We start from the raw sequence: 17,550 nt of genomic DNA on the forward strand, positions 1-17,550 counted from the left end.
GCGTCAGTGTGGAGAATTTTCCAGATTCTGTTTACATGAAAAAAATGTTTAATAAAATAGAGGAAGAAGGATATAATGCACTTAAAGAAATAATAGAATATAAAAGTTTTAAATATCTGTCACATGCATGATTTGGGGAAATCCAATTCATTTTTGAAGTTATGAACCTTGTTTAGAAGAATCTCTTTATTTTCAAGAAGGAATCTTTAAAATATTATAGAAACCATGATGTCTGGTTACAAGGGAAACGATTGCATTAGGAACTGTTAGATGAGCTGTGTGAATCCATCAGTGTTGGCAGTTAGCACAGACCTGTGACATTTAGATGCAATGAAGCATGTATGGTCCCTTTATACTAAATTAAAAATTCATTCCAGTGACTAGAAGATATATGAGAATACTAAAAGAGGAGAAGTCAGCTTAATGTCTGTATAAAACCACAATTTAAAAAACTTTTTAGTTTTGCTGAAGGACCTTACAAAACCCAGGGCAAGTGCTCTAAAGAGGCTTAATTTGAAGCTAAGTTTAAAAAAAGTTAGGGAAATAGCTTTACATCAAAAAGTTTATTCTTTTCCAATGATGATCGTTTAATTAGCAAGAATTTTCTCTACTTTGTGGCTGTTTTTTGAATGTCAAATGAGAACTAGGCAACTTTATTAATAATGATAATAGAGCCCTAATTAGCTTGGGCTATTTTTAGACAAGGCAGCTATTACCCTGTCTTATTATATTAATATATTATTATGCAATTTGCTTCACTTGAAATACCAGTGATATTTCCAAGTATAAATGCTAAGCTGGCAGTTGGATAGATAGATGAGTCTTAGAAACTCAGAGCAAAGATCTATGGTAGATTTTGGAAACCATTGTCTCACAGTTGGTAACTAAGACTGTGGGAATAAATGAGACCAATTTAGTAGAGATTATAGTATGATGAAGAACAGAGGACCAGTTCCAATACTTGAAGAAAAGGAGAGAATGATGAGACAGGTCAAGGAAGATGAAGACTTTAATAAACCCACTGGAATTTTCCACATAAATGTCCTTAGTGACTTTGGCAAGGGAAATTTTTGTGGAATGGTGGGAGCATATGCCATACTGGAGTGGTTTCAAGAATAAGGAGAGGTAAGGAGATAAAGTTGGCAAGAAGATAGTTCTTATGAAAATTTTGTCTGTGAATAAAAGTAAAGAATATCCAGTAGCTGGAATGGGATGGTGGGATGATAGAGTTTCAAACATGTGTTAATGTTAATGGGAACAGTGAAGAGAAGGGGATAGGTTTAAGGTGTGAGAAGGAAGGAAGGGATGCAGTAGCAGTGCAGGAAGGAGGATGGCCCGTAACTGATGGCAGGGAGCCCCTCACGTAACTAAGGCAATGGCGGTAGAATAAGTACAGACACGGATAGGCTGATAGATTTGGTAGAGGAAGTGTAGGGGAGTGTCAACAAAGATTTCTCTTTTCTCTATGAATAGGGTGTGGCTGGCCAGAGTAGTTAATAGGGATTTGAGGAAAGAAGAAAAGTTTGAAGTAGTGTTTGTGGAGAAAGGGAGAGGAAAAATTGCTTTGGGTTGGTATCAATGACTGAAATTTGTAGTATAATCAAATTCCCTAAATTTTATCAGTGGACTGAAGTTTCCAATCTGATTACAATTCTCAACTGACCACTGTAGATCATGACAAGCCTTAGGTGGTAGGAAGATTTATTTAAATCTAATATATAATGCTGCTGCTGCTGCTAAGTCGCTTCAGTCATGTCCGACTCTGTGTGATCCCATAGACGGCAGCCTACCAGGCTCCGCCATCCCTGGAATTCTCTAGGCAAGAACACTGGAGTGGGTTGCCATTTCCTCCTCCAATGCATGAAAGTGAAAAGTGAAAGTGAAGTCGCTCAGTCGTGTCTGACCCTTAACGACCCCATGGACTGCAGCCCACCAGGCTCCTCCGTCTGTGGGATTTTCCAGGCAAGGGTACTGGAGTAGAGCCATATTTGAAGACATTGATCTAAGTGTGGTGTTTTCCCTTAACTTGCATGAACATATGTGTGTCTATAAGTGAACTATGTGTTGAGTATTTCTTCCTAAAAATCAGAAATCTGAGATATTCAGCTTGGAGAAAAGGGATAAAAGACGTTATTGAGTCTTTTCTCAGGTACTCATTTTTGGTGTGTGTCTCCTAATGATGGTGTTTTTATGGCAAAATTTAAGAACACTGTTTGACCAGATGATTTTTTTTTTTTTTTTAATCCAAAACTTTTGTCTTGTGTGCCATGACTGGAGAGAGCCTGCTATCTGAAGCCACTCAGGCATATTCTTCCTACTCTGGCCTGGGTCCTCTGCACAGTAGAGTTTGACTGTGGGAGTATTAAACAGGCCCAAAGATGAAAGATTTCAGTTTGTTGACTTTGAATTGTGAGTATGTTAATATATCTATTTAATGAGAAAACTCTAAATTTCTATTTCCCATTTTGGTTCTTTTGAGTGTTTACTTGAGAGTGTAGAGCTTTTTATAAAACTCAAAAGAGCTCTCTAGTTGAGGGACTGTCAAATGTTGTTTTAGCTGCAAAACCACATTGAAAAATAAAATCTGTGTAAATAAAGATAAAAAGACAAGTATTCTGGTTCCAGTAGGCATGGGGGACCTGAACCCAATTGCTCTGGTCACCTCTTTCCACTCCTTCTTCATCCACTTTTGTGTAAATCCCCTGAGACATCACCATTGACCATTGCTTGAAAAGTTGCAATTGTTTGAAGTGGAACATTGTTTGAAAATTACAATTCTAGGTGGTCCACAGCCATACTGAATTTCACCAAAATGTAAAGTTCTTAAGATAAACTAACTGTGACTTTAAGATAATTTTTCTCTCTCCAGCAGGCAGGTTAGTGTTTACTTTGACTTTATTACTTTGTTAGTGCATAATTATCTTATATTGGTAATTTTAGTGATAGTAGATACCGATTTTGGCCAAGGAAACTCCATAAAAACCATTGTTATAAATGTGCAAATCTGGAGTTTGAAAAGCCAGGCACTTAGTTTTTTTAATTTAAGTTCTTACATGGGGACCCTTTTACTAAGTTCAGGAGTAGTCATCAAAAAATGGACATAGGACTATGGCAGGGAGGATTTAACTGCCTTGATCTTGAGCAGCCATGAAAGTATGTGATATAAGTTACAAAGATGTTGTTCTGTTAGGATGTGATTTGTCTAGGGCTGACAGTATTCATAGAAATGGAATGGGGTGTTTTAAAGAAAACAATAATAACTTTTTGGGAACTAGAGCATAGATAAGGTAGATACAGGGAATGGTCAAAAGAAAGCTAAATTAGAGTTTGCAGAACTTGCTAATAGAGTCATAAAGTCAAACTAATATGCGACAGTATTGAACATATGAACAAATAGTATCTGTGCCACATACTATTTCAAATTGTGTACTTCAGTTATTTTTGATAGTTATAGCACCTGAACGAGGTAAATATTGTAACTTGATTTTGTATTTGATGAGTCTCCCAGAGGTTAAGCAATGTGTCCAGCTCACACAGTAAATGACAAGTAAGTGTAGTAGAGTCAAAATTGAGATCCAGATCATTTTCTTTCACCACCACATGGCCTACTGAAGTCAGACTCAACAGCCAGCTGGGATTAGAAGTAACTGAAGTGAAAACAATGTCCTCAACTGTTGAGACACAGCAAGAAGACAGCTTGTCCTCCACACCAGAGTGCTTCTCAGGAAGTTAGGTAACTCCACTAGCTCACCAAGAGAGAAGTGACTCTGACAGTCCAATGAGGATTTTTAGCCTCGGAATCTACTGTCTTTCTCATTGCCTCCAGACAATCCTTCCTCTAAATACTGTGGTGATTAGAGGACTGTCTCTTCATGGCTCAGGTCACTTGGGGCTTTATGCCACCAACAACTTTCAATAGTGAGGTCAGATGAGAAGAACTCTGAGTGGCTCAGGACTCCCCATGGTGTCCCTGACTTGAGAGTCTGCCCATTGATGGCGAGAGCTTTGTCTTTTTATTCCAGGATTCATTTCCTGGGGAAGGAAAAAGAGCTCAGCTCTGGGTTGTGCCCAGACATCTTCTATTCAGGTGTTGATCCTTGAATCACACACTGAGATCTGTATCTCCTAGTATGTGAAATCTTGCTCTGGCTACACAGAAGCAAGTAGCAAAAGGAAATAGCAATTGAAAAGTTAACTATATCATGTGAGCCAGATATAAATTTTACAATCTTGAGTTTTCAAAAGGCTTTTCAAGACTTGTTTAAAATGTGTAGGGTTACTGGGAGAAAGTAGCAAAGACTGATAAACTTCTCAGATGTTAGGGGATAGAATTCCCTGCATTGATACGATTATTGATAATGTGTGTTTTTGTTTGCCTGTGATGCCAAATTTTTTATACTTAAGTGGTTCCAATTTCTTATCTTTTGTATAAATCAAATGTAATATTTGAGACCTTGCTACAGTGCTGGAATATTGACACTTTGTTCTGATCAGTAACTATGATATAATTTGCTTTAATTCAGAAAACTCAAACTCAAGCTCTGTATCTTCTGGAATACTTTTTTCGTAGAGAATGTATGTAATCAGGCGTAATGATAGAATTAGATTTGTTCATATTAATCCCTTAAAGTGTTACTAAGCATCAAATCAGTGTGGCAGCTTTCTAGATGCTCTCTCCCCTCTGGCTAAATTTAATAGATATATAATCTTTGTATTACGTACAATTGTAATGTATTTTACATACAGTTCTTACAACTGAAGAATATCCTTTTGTTTTATCCTATATCCTATTTTATTTTGGTTTTGGTTAAATCTATTTACAGTTGGCATAAAGTCCCTTTTTCTGTCCTCACTGTGAAAGAAGGGGAATATGAAAACTCAGTAAACTGAAGTACTACTGATTTTTCTGAAAGAAAAGAAGAGATTTTGGTGGGGGCGAGAATGGGTTCACTCCATGACAAGGTTTTTGGGAACTAATCAGTCCCTAAGTCTGTGGTTAGTTTATGTGCAACACAGACCATGGAGAAAGGATTGATATCTGGTATAATGAACAAAGCTCTAATGAGCTAATTGGTTACTTTTTTCCAAGCAAAATTTGCCTCCCCCACCCCTACAATTCCTTCATTTAACTTGTATAAGTTATTCTAGCTGTGCTAATAATGCTTTATTAGTTAATATATTGGTCACATAATCAGGGGCACAACAGTAAAATTTATTTATTTTTTTTTAATCAACCATATTCTCTAGTGTTTAAAATTTTGCAAACAAGGAAACAATAGAGTAAGCATGTTTGTCTTGGACAAGTTGGAGAACTTTTTTTTTAAATCACAAACTGATATGAATCGCAGCGATCTAGTGTCTGAGTCCACATGCTTAAGGGCAAAGTGTATGAGGAAAGCAGGACCTTACCCTTCAGTCGACTAAAGCTGGAAATACTGATCTCACAGCAAAGATCATGCCCTTCTCAGCATGCATCTGGCCCTTTTCATTTTGCTTTCATCAGCTGGAGCTGTTCAGTGGTGCAAAGAAAACATTGTAAAATGCTTACAGCTTTTAGAAGTGCTTCTGAACTCTTCAGATAATGGTAAGAGTTGCAAATCTTATAGGAAGAGCCTATCATAGAAAAGCTTTATTCAGCTCCACAGGGAATGGTGAATGCCAGTTAGTGAGAGCTGCTCTAAAGTGAAATACTTATAAGAAGGGGATACTGAAGTGTGCTTTGTTGAAAAGCTTACAGGGAACAAATGTGTGTTTCATTGCACGTCTAAACCTAGTGTCTGTAAAGGGTGTCTGTGGCCGCCAGCAGAGGGAGAGTGAAATTTTGCAGATGGATAAAAGAACTTTCAACAGCCTAGCTTAGTTCTTTGGCAAAAATCCAGTGCACTGGGAATTCTCCAGCAAAATGGGTTGAACTTGGCAGATCTGCAAATGTGCATTTTTCTACTCAGAATAATCAGGCAAACATAAACTTCCAGAGGAACTAATTATCTTTTGTCTTTTTTACCTTAGAAAGAGGGTAATATTTGGAAGACAATTCATTGCTAAGAGGTTTTAGAAGCAACATTTGAAAAATGTTGAAAGAAAAATCTATATTTAACCTTTATCAAAATATTTTTAATACTCATTTATGTTCTTTAAATAGTTTATCATAATTAACAGAAGCCCAAGCCATATGGTTTCTAATTTGAAGACATTTATTTACTCTTTGCCGTTTTACCCAAAAATTCTTTTTCATTATCATTTGTTTTCTTGCTGTTTATTGCTTTAGTTTCATTGCTATGAAACCAATGCCATCATTTCTCTAAGTATGTATCTGTATGAAACAAATCTTGTTTACATGACAGAAAAACAAGTTATAAAAGAGTTGTTGTTCAGTGTCTTAGTCATGTCTGACTCTTTGTGACCCCGTGGACTGCAGCTCGCCAGGCTGCCCTGTCCATCACCTTCTCCCGGAGCTTGTTCAAACTCATGTGCATTGAATCGGTGATGGCATCCAACCATCTCATCCTCTGTTGTCCCCTTCTCCTCATGCCCTCAATCTTTCCCAGCATCAGGGTCTTTTCCAATGAGTCAGCTTTTTGCATCAGGTGGCCAAAGTATTGGAGCTTCAGCTTCAGCATCAGGCCTTCCAATGAATATTCTCATTATAAAAGAGTAGAAATGAGTTTACTCCAAAGAACATTTTCTAGAAAATGTTGGCATAATGAAAATGTGTTACATATATATATATATATATATAAATATTAACATACAGAATATACTTTATAGTATATGTGTTTGTGTGAAAATATATGGGATGAGTGATGTCATGGTCTTTCAGAAAAATTATAGCAATTTAAAGTAATTTGATACAAGTGGTTTAAATTCAACATACATATTTTAACTGTTATTTTTTTAATCATACAGAGTTAAATCATACAAAACAGTAGAGAGGACTGACTTATTTGAAATGTAAATCCTTGATTTTCACATTATGTAGAAATTTTAGTTACAGCTGGGGTATTACAAAATATTTAATGTGGTTAAATTATAGGCATATTAAAAGAGAACATACATTTTTAAGAATGGATGGTGGATGAAGAGTTTTTAAAATAAAATGAATAAATTTATGTATTCTGAGGTGAAAAGATGGCCAAAGTAAAAAAAATGAAAAATGAAAGAAAAGAAAGATTTGCAATGCTATGCTTGAATCTATTGCTGTGCCTGGCCACGGTAAATATCTGAAGGACACCAAACTGTTGATGGTGGCTGCCTTTGGTAAATAAGACTCTGTCAGTGGACATGGAAATTTTTATAAATAGATTCTGTATTGTTGGGATCTTCTTTCAATGAGTGTTTATTAATACATATGTATTCAAATATACACATACCTATATATATATATTTTAAGGAAATATGTATATATTTTAATAGGAATAACATAGTGGAAAGACTACTAGTCCTGACTTTGTTTTGTGTGTGTGACCATTAAAAAAGTAAATAGATTTGCTTATTTTGCTCTTACAATTATTATTATTATTTCCTCTTAATATTTTATGATTATTAAGAGAATGATGAATAAGGAAGAGAGGATTAACTTTTTTGTTGTTTAATAAGGTCACTGGCAGGTAGAAAATATAGCAATTCTATTGAGATAATTAGGCTAAGAACTTTGCAATAAGTGTAGAGTTATGATGGTGTCAAGAGAGTAGCACTGAAATAAAATTGTTTCTATTTGTAAATGTTACTCTAAAAGTAATGAAACTGGAGAGTCACAAAAACGTCATGTGATAGAGAAGATTATCTGTGATAGAGTGACAAAATTCATCATTAGCCATTGCTAGTGACTGGGAAAATAATTAGCATTTAGCTTTTTTCCCTCAAAACATATGTAGAGTTTTGGTTTGGGTCCATGTTTCACTTACTATACATCTACATTAAAATTCCATATGGTCTGATAATGACTACATCTAGGAAAACATATTGGGGAAAAAATGTACGGACTGAATATTCATTGAAGTCTCAAAGGTTTCTTCCAGATCTACACTTTTCTGATATAAGTCAATATAGGGTTGGAACAAGATGCACTACATAGGCCCAGGTTACCTATGTAACAGTAAAAGAACTAATATTAGCTTGTAGTCAGAGTACTTTACATAGTTGTTCGCATCCACTGTTGCTAGTTCATACCATTGTAACTATCCATATTATCTGATATTACTTGAATAGTGCCCTTTAAACGCTGGGCTGGAAGAAGCACAAGCCGGAATCAAGATTGGCGGAGAAATATCAATAACCTCAGATATGCAGATGACACCACCCTTATGGCAGAAAGTGAAGAGGAACTAAAAAGCCTCTTGATGAAAGTTTGAAAGAGGAGAGTGAAAAAGTTGGCTTAAAACTCAACATTCAGAAAATGAAGATCATGGCATCTGGTCCCATCACTTCATGGGAAGTGAATGGGGAAACAGTGGAAACAGTGTCAGACTTTATTTTTAGGGGCTCCAAAATCACTGCAGATGTTACTGCAGCCATGAAATTAAAAGACTCTTACTCCTTGGAAGGAAAGTTATGACCAACCTAGATAGCATATTCAAAAGCAGAGACATTACTTTGCCAACAAAGGTCTGTCTAGTCAAGGCTGTGGTTTTTCCAGTAGTCATGTATGGATGTGAGAATTGGACTGTGAAGAAAGCTGAGCGCTGAAGAATTGATGCTTTTGAACTGTGGTGTTGGAGAAGACTCTTGAGAGTCCTTTGGACTGCAAGGAGATCCAACCAGTCCATTCTGAAGGAGATCAGCCCTGGGATTTCTTTGGAGGGAATGATGCTAAAGCTGAAACTCCAGTACTTTGGCCACCTGATGCGAAGAGTTGACTCATTGGAAAAGACTCTGATGCTGGGAGGGATTGGGGGCAGGAGGAGAAGGGGACGACAGAGGATGAGATGGCTGGATGGCATCACTGACTCGATGGATGTGAGTTTGAGTGAACTCTGGGAGTTGGTGATGGACAGGGAGGCCTGGGGTTGCAAAGAGTCAGACACAACTGAGTGACTGAACTGAACTGAACTGAAATATTGCCTGAATAACAAATATTTATATAATATAAAATATTTGTATAATCAGTCATCAGCACTTCAGCATCTTTTTGCAGTACAATTTTATAGCAAAATGAAGCTCATTGTAAAAATCTTTTGACCAGTATAATTCCTTTCCTTGTGAATAGGTAAAGTTATTATCATTCCTACTTTCTCAGCAAGGTAATTAAGATACTGAGAGAATAAGAGATTTGCTCAATATAATAATTCTTAATAAAATTTTTTAAATGAATATGATCTCTGCCATTCTAAAAACAAACAAGGTAAAAAGGAGGGAAATGTGAAATGGAGGGAATGAGAGAATGAGAGAGACTTCCCAGTGTATCATATGAGTACTTCGTCAAATCTAGATCTGCCCCTTTTAAATGGAATATTTTAATGCTGAAAATTGATTTTAGCTTGTACTTTTAAATTATTTTCCTAAAACAGGGTTTTTGATAAGGGTTAATTTGAATAATACCTCTGGAAAAGTGCATATTCTTGAATTTTCCCAGTTAGATTTTCGAATCTGTAATTAATTCCAACACCTTGAATTCTCTAAATTTTTCAAAACTCTCATATCCTTTATTCTTTTCATCTGTATTGTCCTCATCTGTAAACTTGTTAGACTTTTACAGATGTAGCTATTTTTATTTAGTAGCTTGAAAGCTCTGCTTGAAAACTCTAGAGAAGTAGTGTTTGCAGTTTGAAAAGAGATCCAAGTCTTAATAAACATGGTACACTTTGCTATGAAATTTAGATGTAATAACATCTTCAAGATATGTTTTCTGTATTTATGTTTTCTTATATTAGGGAACTTTTCACAGATACTATTCTGTGTTCTTTTCAATGGAAATGTTTTATTGCAGTAATAGGTGACATCTTTAGTACTTACTTGCTGCTAAGGACCTCAGGCAGGTCTTACTTTGAGGTAGATTCTTATACTCATCTTGTAGAAGTGGAAACCAAGGCTTAGCAAGGCTGTATAACTTGTTTGGATAACATCAGTTGTGGCATAGCTAGGGTTCAAATCCACATCTGTCTTGAACATAAACATAATGAAATATCCATTTGTGTAACACTTACTACAACCAGTCGATGATAGAATTAACATAGTTATGTGATGGCATACTGTTTCTAACATGAACTATAATCTGATTCCACACTTGCTTACTGTTGTTTCTGTAACCCGAGGGGGGAAAGACCCCAGCATATGCGTGTTCAGATTGAGAGGCAGTGGCACCTGTTGTTTCCTGTAAGTTAGAGCTTATAAGGGTCTTACAGAGCAGTCCAACCCCTGTTATCTTTAACATTCAAATCCCTAACTCACGGTTAGTCTAGGGTAGTCTAGGAAGAACATAATGTTTCTTCTTTTGGAGGTGAGATCTGTTGAGGATACATGAAGGAACATGTGAATTTGAAGATGTGAATCCTATTTTTGGAAAGCTTAATGCAACACTGTATTAATGTTAATGGTAATCACTGGGGCTTCTGAGGCTTTCTCAGTGACTGCTAGTTTCTTCTGAATAGTTAAAGAAATTATATCTAGACTAAAGGATGTGATGAAATTTAGTGTCTTTTCCCAAGATAATAAGTCTATGACTTTTAGTGAATTGAATTGAGCTATAAAAATTAGATTTTGATTTCTTCTCTAGTTATTATTGCTCTTTCCATTTCCTGGTTTGTTTTCTAGAGAAAGCTCTTTCAGAGCAGGAGTCTTGTCCATTTTCTTAAGCTCAGGATTCTCAGTGCCTTGGAGCTCATAATGGAGCTTGGTAATCATATTGGGATAAACAAACGGCAAATGGCAAACTAGATTTAAAGAAATCTTTGCCAAGAACAGGTTTGACAGGAAAATTAGACTCCAAACAGATTTTGCTTAAAAGAATGTTAAAATTGTCAAAGCAGAATATAGGATGGAGTTCATCTTGAATAATAATTTTGAATTTTAAAAACTGATAGCAATATAGTATAAATTATTTTTCAGTTTGTGTTAGGTTTTGGTATTGCACTTGCTTTCATGATGTAGGCTTTGCAGTTTTGCTTCTGGGCACATGACTTTGCTTAGTATAATTACTAAGTCTAAGTGTACTTAGTGTAACTTAATGTAACATTTGCCTGTGTATATCCTTAGTTGCTCAGTCGTCCGACTCTTTGAGACTCCATGGACTGTAACCTGGAGAGGCTTCTCTGTCCATGTGGATTCTCCAGGCAAGAATACTGGAATGGGTTGGCATTCCAGGGGATCTTCCCAACTGAGGGATTGAACCCAGGTCTCCTGCATTGCAGGTGGATTCTTTACTGTCTGAGCCACCAGGGAAGCCCAAGCATTTGGCTATTAGCACAGAATTTTGTACCCAGGCCATCAAAATTAGCATATGGAAAATTTTTCCTTTCATGTACACTTTTTAGTGTTTTTAATTAATATTTAGCTTTGCATTGAGAAAAACTGATATATGACTTTCATCAAAATAAAAAAGTTGTTCAACTATCCAATATATGTTTTAGAGATCAAATGACACTTTTGGTTTGTGGATTCTAAACGTTACAATTCCTGAATTAATAAACCAAACACATGAATCTGTGGAATTTTTGTGTTCCAATGTGATTTGATGGGGAAATGGGCTAATATTAAGATCTAGTAGTTTATGGACATAGGTAATAAAGATCTGCCTTTGACTTCGTTACTGAAGGTTAATGCACTAAATGTACTATTGCATTTTTACCACTGAGCAGGACTCGGAACCTCAGTAATGGAAACCTTGAAAAGTGAGGTCACTTATGGAAATCATCTTTGATGCACATTATAATTCTACTCAAAACTATAGTTATAAAGCAGAGGAAATTGATATATAAAGACTTGATGAATAACCAACGCATAAATTAAAATTTCTACCTTTAATCTATTAAGTATACAAGTATTTCAATGAAATATATGTAGTCTATGTATATTTTGTAGGAATTTGGTAATGAGAGTATAAGTATCAACTTGCTGCTAAGACCGTACTCTCCGTATAGTCTTACGGTACAGAGAGTACTGTAATGGTCAGGATTGTGTCACTTTCATGTCTCCCATTCCTAGCACCTGGTCTGACACATTAAAAAGGTAAAAAACTAAAATCTCAATACGCATTTGTCAGATAAGTGAATAAATGAATATATGTGAGAATATCTACAACCATTATATTGCATCAGGATTTCCACTCAGTGTATTTTAATGAATAATTCAATGATCAAATTACATATTTCCTTACTATATATTAATACAGAGTAATGTTACAGCACTTTAGTGGAATTAAGATGACTTAAACAGGGCTCTGCTTTTAAGGAACTTACAATCATAAAGGAGATATACACGAACAACTTGAATTCCAATCCCATAAATGCTGTGGGAGCAGAGAAGAGGGACGCCTTGAGTGAGGGACAATGGATATTTCAGAGGAAAGGAAAAGTGTTTGCAAAGGCACAGGAGTATGAAGAAAATGCCAGTTCCAGAATAGCAAGGGATTCAGAATAACGAGTCCTCAGGGCCTGTGCACAGGGTTTGAGTAGAGGGTCCAGGAGTCATACAACTGCTTTCAGCTACCATCTTTCTGCACAGCATCAAACAACATGTAAAAAAGAACTCCTAAAAACCTCTTTATTGACAGCTCTCTTGGATATAAACTCACTTCGCATAACATTTAACATCCAGTTCTATAAGCTTTTGATGCTCCTGCTTCTAATGTTATTTCTCATTCTCCTGTTTTTGATGTTGCTTCATGACTTTAGATATAATGCATCCTATGCCCCCCCACCAACGCTGCCATAGTGGTACTCCTGCTGTTGGTACTAACTGTAGGAGGTAAAATTATAAAAAAGATGGGCTTAGATCACAGGGGGCCTATTTTCCATGTTGAGGGTCTGGTGAGAAAGAGGTAGCATTAGCAATAAACTTCAGCTGTTTGGTTGTTATGATGGATTATAAGATGGCATAGATCTCAGTGAATCCATCGTGATTTTGTATTGAATCCTTACTTTGTAGGATCCTGTGGAGGATTCATTTCGATATTTGGCAAAACCAATACAATATTGTAAAGTTTAAAAATAAAATAAAATTAGATTTTGCATAAAAAAAAGAGTAAATCTCTTAGGGGTGAATTTCATGTTAACTGAACTCACAGAATGTGATATCTAAAACAGGATTCCACTATAGTGTTACAGCTTTGGAATAGTGCCAGCATGAGTTTGATATTCTAACTATAAGCAAATGAAATTATATGGGTGTCAAATATTTACAGAAGGTTTTTCCGTAAGCATGAGACTAGAGGAAGAGGAAGATACTTATGTAATTTAATTGTCAGGGACATTAGCCTAAGACACCCAAGGTATCCCAAGACACCATCTGCATAAAAAGCGTTATCTGGCTAGCAGGGTAGGAGTGCAGGTGACCTGGGGTCCATGCATCACTTCCTTGCTTGGACTGGCACCGTCCACATGTTTCTTCTTTGACTCTGCTTTACCTGTGAGGCCACCATTGCCCAGACCCTCCTCTGGTCAGAGCATTCTCCTGATTAGCAGTGTATTCAGGAGATAAATAGGTTTATTGCATGGGCCATCTCCAACTGATTGAAAGTTGCTATCGAAGCTGTCTTGAGAAGGACTTGGAGACTCAGACAAGCTTAGAGGATTAGAGTGCCTGGAAGATTGTGGTTCAAGAATGCTCTGGGCTCCAGGAGGGGAGAGTAGAGATAATTCACTATATTTTCTTTCTCTGCATGAATTCATATTCTGTACTAGTACCTGAAAGAGCATAAGCAGAAAAGTGACCTCATCAGATTTTCCTTTAAGGAGGAACCAAGATAATGCAGTTGCCTCCTCAGTTTTGATGTACCCAGTATCACTGAGGGTAAGCTACTTGGAAATAGCCAAGGGAAATCGCAGAAACATCTAACCTTGGAGACTAATTTTCTATAGTTGCCTTCATCATGATGGCATTTGTTGTCCAAGTGAATACTGTTTTTCCTGTATGAAGAATAAGGAATAAGGAAAAATATTGGCTTTGTTGAGCAAAGCCGAGGGCCTTTTTATAGAGTCAGCGCTCCTCAGTTTAGTGGGAAATTCTTGCTTAATTCTGAGTAATGCTTAACTGAAAGACAAGTCCATCATACTTTATGGCCTAAATCTACTGGTGCCTTTTAATTTGAACACTGCCTGGTATTATTCATACCGTTCCACTAAGTGCTTTTAATGCTCTCTCCCTCATTGCCACGTCCACATCCGAGGATTTATAGTTTTGTTTGTTGCTTTATTTTATTAGTAAGTGGAGTCAGTTTGATAAATCACTACCTAATTGATAAAGAGGGTCGTTTTCATCAGCTTTGCTGTAGGCAGAATTAGGCAGTCCCTGACTGTAGCATGAGCTGAGGGCACATCTCACTAACAAGGTTGAGACTCTTTCATGAGCAGCTTTTTTTTTTTCCCAAACATAGACTTTTTAATGACTGGAGTCTCATTTGTCCATTAAAGAATATTTTTAAAATGTTGTCTATGAGACACCTGGCTTAGGGATATAATTTATTGTAAGACATGGTGTTTTTGCAAGTAACTACCAGCTAGTAGACTTGGGTCTTTTATGATCCAGAACTGATTTTTTTTAGTTGATGAGCCAGACATCATAATTGATGCTTTTTTTTTTTTCCAAAATATTTTTTTTTATTTTTGGCTGCACTGGGTCTTTGTTGCTGCGTGGGCTTTCTCTAGTTGCAGTGAGCAGGGGCTACTCTTCACTGTGGCGCACAGGCTTTCCATTGCTGTGGCTTTTGTTGCATAGCATGGCTTGTAGGACACAGACTTCACAGGCTCAAATAGGGGTACACCAGGCCTAGTCGCTTCGCAGCATGTGGGATCTTCCTCGTTCAGGGATCAAGCCCATGTCTCCTGCACTGGCAGGCAAATTCTTTACCACTGAGCCACCAGGGAAGCCCTGATTGATGCTTTTTATGTGCTAGACACATAGAAGATACTAGAAGGTATACTAGCATCTTCCATTCATCTGCTGATGGACATTTAGGTTGTTCCCATGTCTTGGCTATTGTAAATAGTGCAGCTATGACAGTAGGGGTACATGTATCTTTTCAAATTACAGTTTTGTCTGGTATATGCACGGAAGTGGGATTGCTGGATCATATGGCAACTCTATTTTTACTTTTTTGGGGAACCTCCATACTGTTTTCCATAGTTGCTGCACCAACTTATATTCCTACCCGTAGTGTAGGAGGGTTCCCTTTTCTTCTCACTCTTCATTATTTGTTATTTGTAGATTTTGTAACGAGGGCCATTCTGACTAGTATGAGGTGATACCTCATTGCAGTTTTTTTTTTAATTAAAATTAAAAAATTTTTTTTAATTTTTAAGTTTAAACTTCTTATTTTGTAACAGCTGATTAACAGTGTTGTGGTAGTTCCAGGTGAACAGTGAAGGGACTCAGACAGGCATATACATGTATCCATTCTCCCCCAAACCTTGCTTCCATCCAGGCTGGCACGTAACATTGAGCAGAATTCCATCTGCTATACAACAGGTATTTGTTGTTTATTCATTTTTAGTATAGCAGTATGTACATGACCTGATTTGCATTTTTCTAATAATTATTGATATTGAGCATTTTTTCATGTGAGAAGCATGTTTTATATTAAATGAATTTGTAGGTGACAGTGAAAATTTATAGCAGCTATATGGAAGTGTAGTTTATACTTCCATTAACTTTAGTCAGATTTCATTTCTTTATCACAGATGTTTTTCTTTATAGGTATTAACTATACTTTTAAAAAACATGATATTTTAAATAGAAACTTAACTTGAGAAGTCATTAATTGTCATTAATGTTGATTGAAATCCAAACTTTCAGGTGAGGAAATAAAACAATTAGTTTATTTCATGAAAGCCAATAGAGGATAATTAATGTAACTAATTTGGATATATATTACATTATTTTTAATTTTCCTAAATCCTAAGAATTTGAGATGCATAGAGTCTCTAATAGTCTATTTTTCCTAAGACAAATGAAATAAGTGCATTATTTTTGCTAAATAGCAAGCAGAAAACTCATAAGCCAGCATTTTGCTCATACTTCTGTAATAGGAAATAACCTTTTATTTGCTTTAGTCATATTAAGTGTCTTGCTAATGCTTGAAAATTTAAGTGCAGCCAAACTAAAGTTCTAGTTGGGAAATGAGAAAAGTGAATTTTAATTGCATTAAAATGTCTGCCATCAATGAAAATTGAACATCTTAATGAAAAAATTATTTTGTCTAGAAAATAAAAATAGTTTTAATTAATGAATCTATCAATCTGCTTATAATATTTTCTCATGCAGATATTAATAAAATTTATTATATTTTAGAGTAGAATAAGCATATTAAAAAGCAGAGACATTACTTTGCCAACAAAGGTCCGTCTAGTCAAGGATATGGTTTTTCCAGTGGTCATGTATGGATGTGAAAGTTGGACTGTGAAGAAAGCTGAGTGCTGAAGAATTGATGCTTTTGAACTGTGGTGTTGGAGAAGACTCTTGAGAGTCCCTTGGACTGCAAGGAGATCCAACCAGTCCATTCTGAAGGCGATCAGCCCTGGATGTTCTTTGGAAGGAGTGAAGCTAAAGCTAAAACTCCAATACTTTGGCCACCTCATGAGAAGAGTTGACTCATTGGAAAAGACTCTGATGCTGGGAGGGATTGGGGGCAGGAGGAGAAGGGGACAACAGAGGATGACATGAATGGATGGCATCACCTACTCGATGGACATGACTTTGAGTCAACTCCGGGAGTTGATGATGGACAGGGAGGCCTGGTGTGCTACACAGTTCATGGGGTCGCAGAGTTGGACATGACTGAGCGACTGAATTGAACTGAACTGAATAATAATATTATAGGATTTTAGGTCTCCTAGAAAAGACCCTTATAGATCATTCAGTCCAGTCATCTTATTTCAAGTGCATTAGAAGTGAAGCTTTTCCACTGGGCTAGTTAGTGGCAATGCTAGGTTTAGAATTCATAGCTCCTGTCTCTAATCTCAGAATGTTGTTCCTCACTCAATGCTACCTCTGATTATGGTAATAATATCGATTAAACCTTTTATATTACACAAAATCAGTCTGCATTCCTAATGTTGAGGAGACGCAACTCACTTTGCTTGAATATTTGTAAAATACATTATGTGTTGGCAACAACTCCTGAGATGGTGTCAGGTGAGAGACGTGATCTCATGACATTTGAGTTGGAAATATCAATGTATACATACACCTTCCCCCACTCAAACAAAACGTGTTCCCTATGGAAAAGCAATTAGCTAAGAAACGATAAATGTTTCAAAGATATTACACACATATCAGAGGATATAGAATGTAGTACTAAAGAAGATTTGTTTTTTTATTAAGAGCTATGCTTTTAAAATCTGAACAAAATAAAGCAATATCAATGAGTTTTGATTACAGATATACATTATTTTCAGTTAT

The 17,550-nt window shown here is 36.3% G+C and overlaps 1 protein-coding gene across 1 annotated transcript in view; it reads left to right on the plus strand.

Annotated features, from left to right (window-relative positions):
* ANK2 (ankyrin 2) overlaps positions 1–17,550 on the plus strand; it is a 584,595-nt gene that overhangs the window by 75,721 nt on the left and 491,324 nt on the right. The gene's annotated exons all lie outside the window — the stretch shown is intronic.

The sequence above is a fragment of the Bos grunniens genome, chromosome 6 (genome assembly GCF_055505025.1).
Source record: "Bos grunniens cultivar Pamir isolate PY7600 chromosome 6, Bosgru_T2T1.0, whole genome shotgun sequence".
Taxonomy (NCBI): Eukaryota; Metazoa; Chordata; class Mammalia; order Artiodactyla; family Bovidae; genus Bos; species Bos grunniens.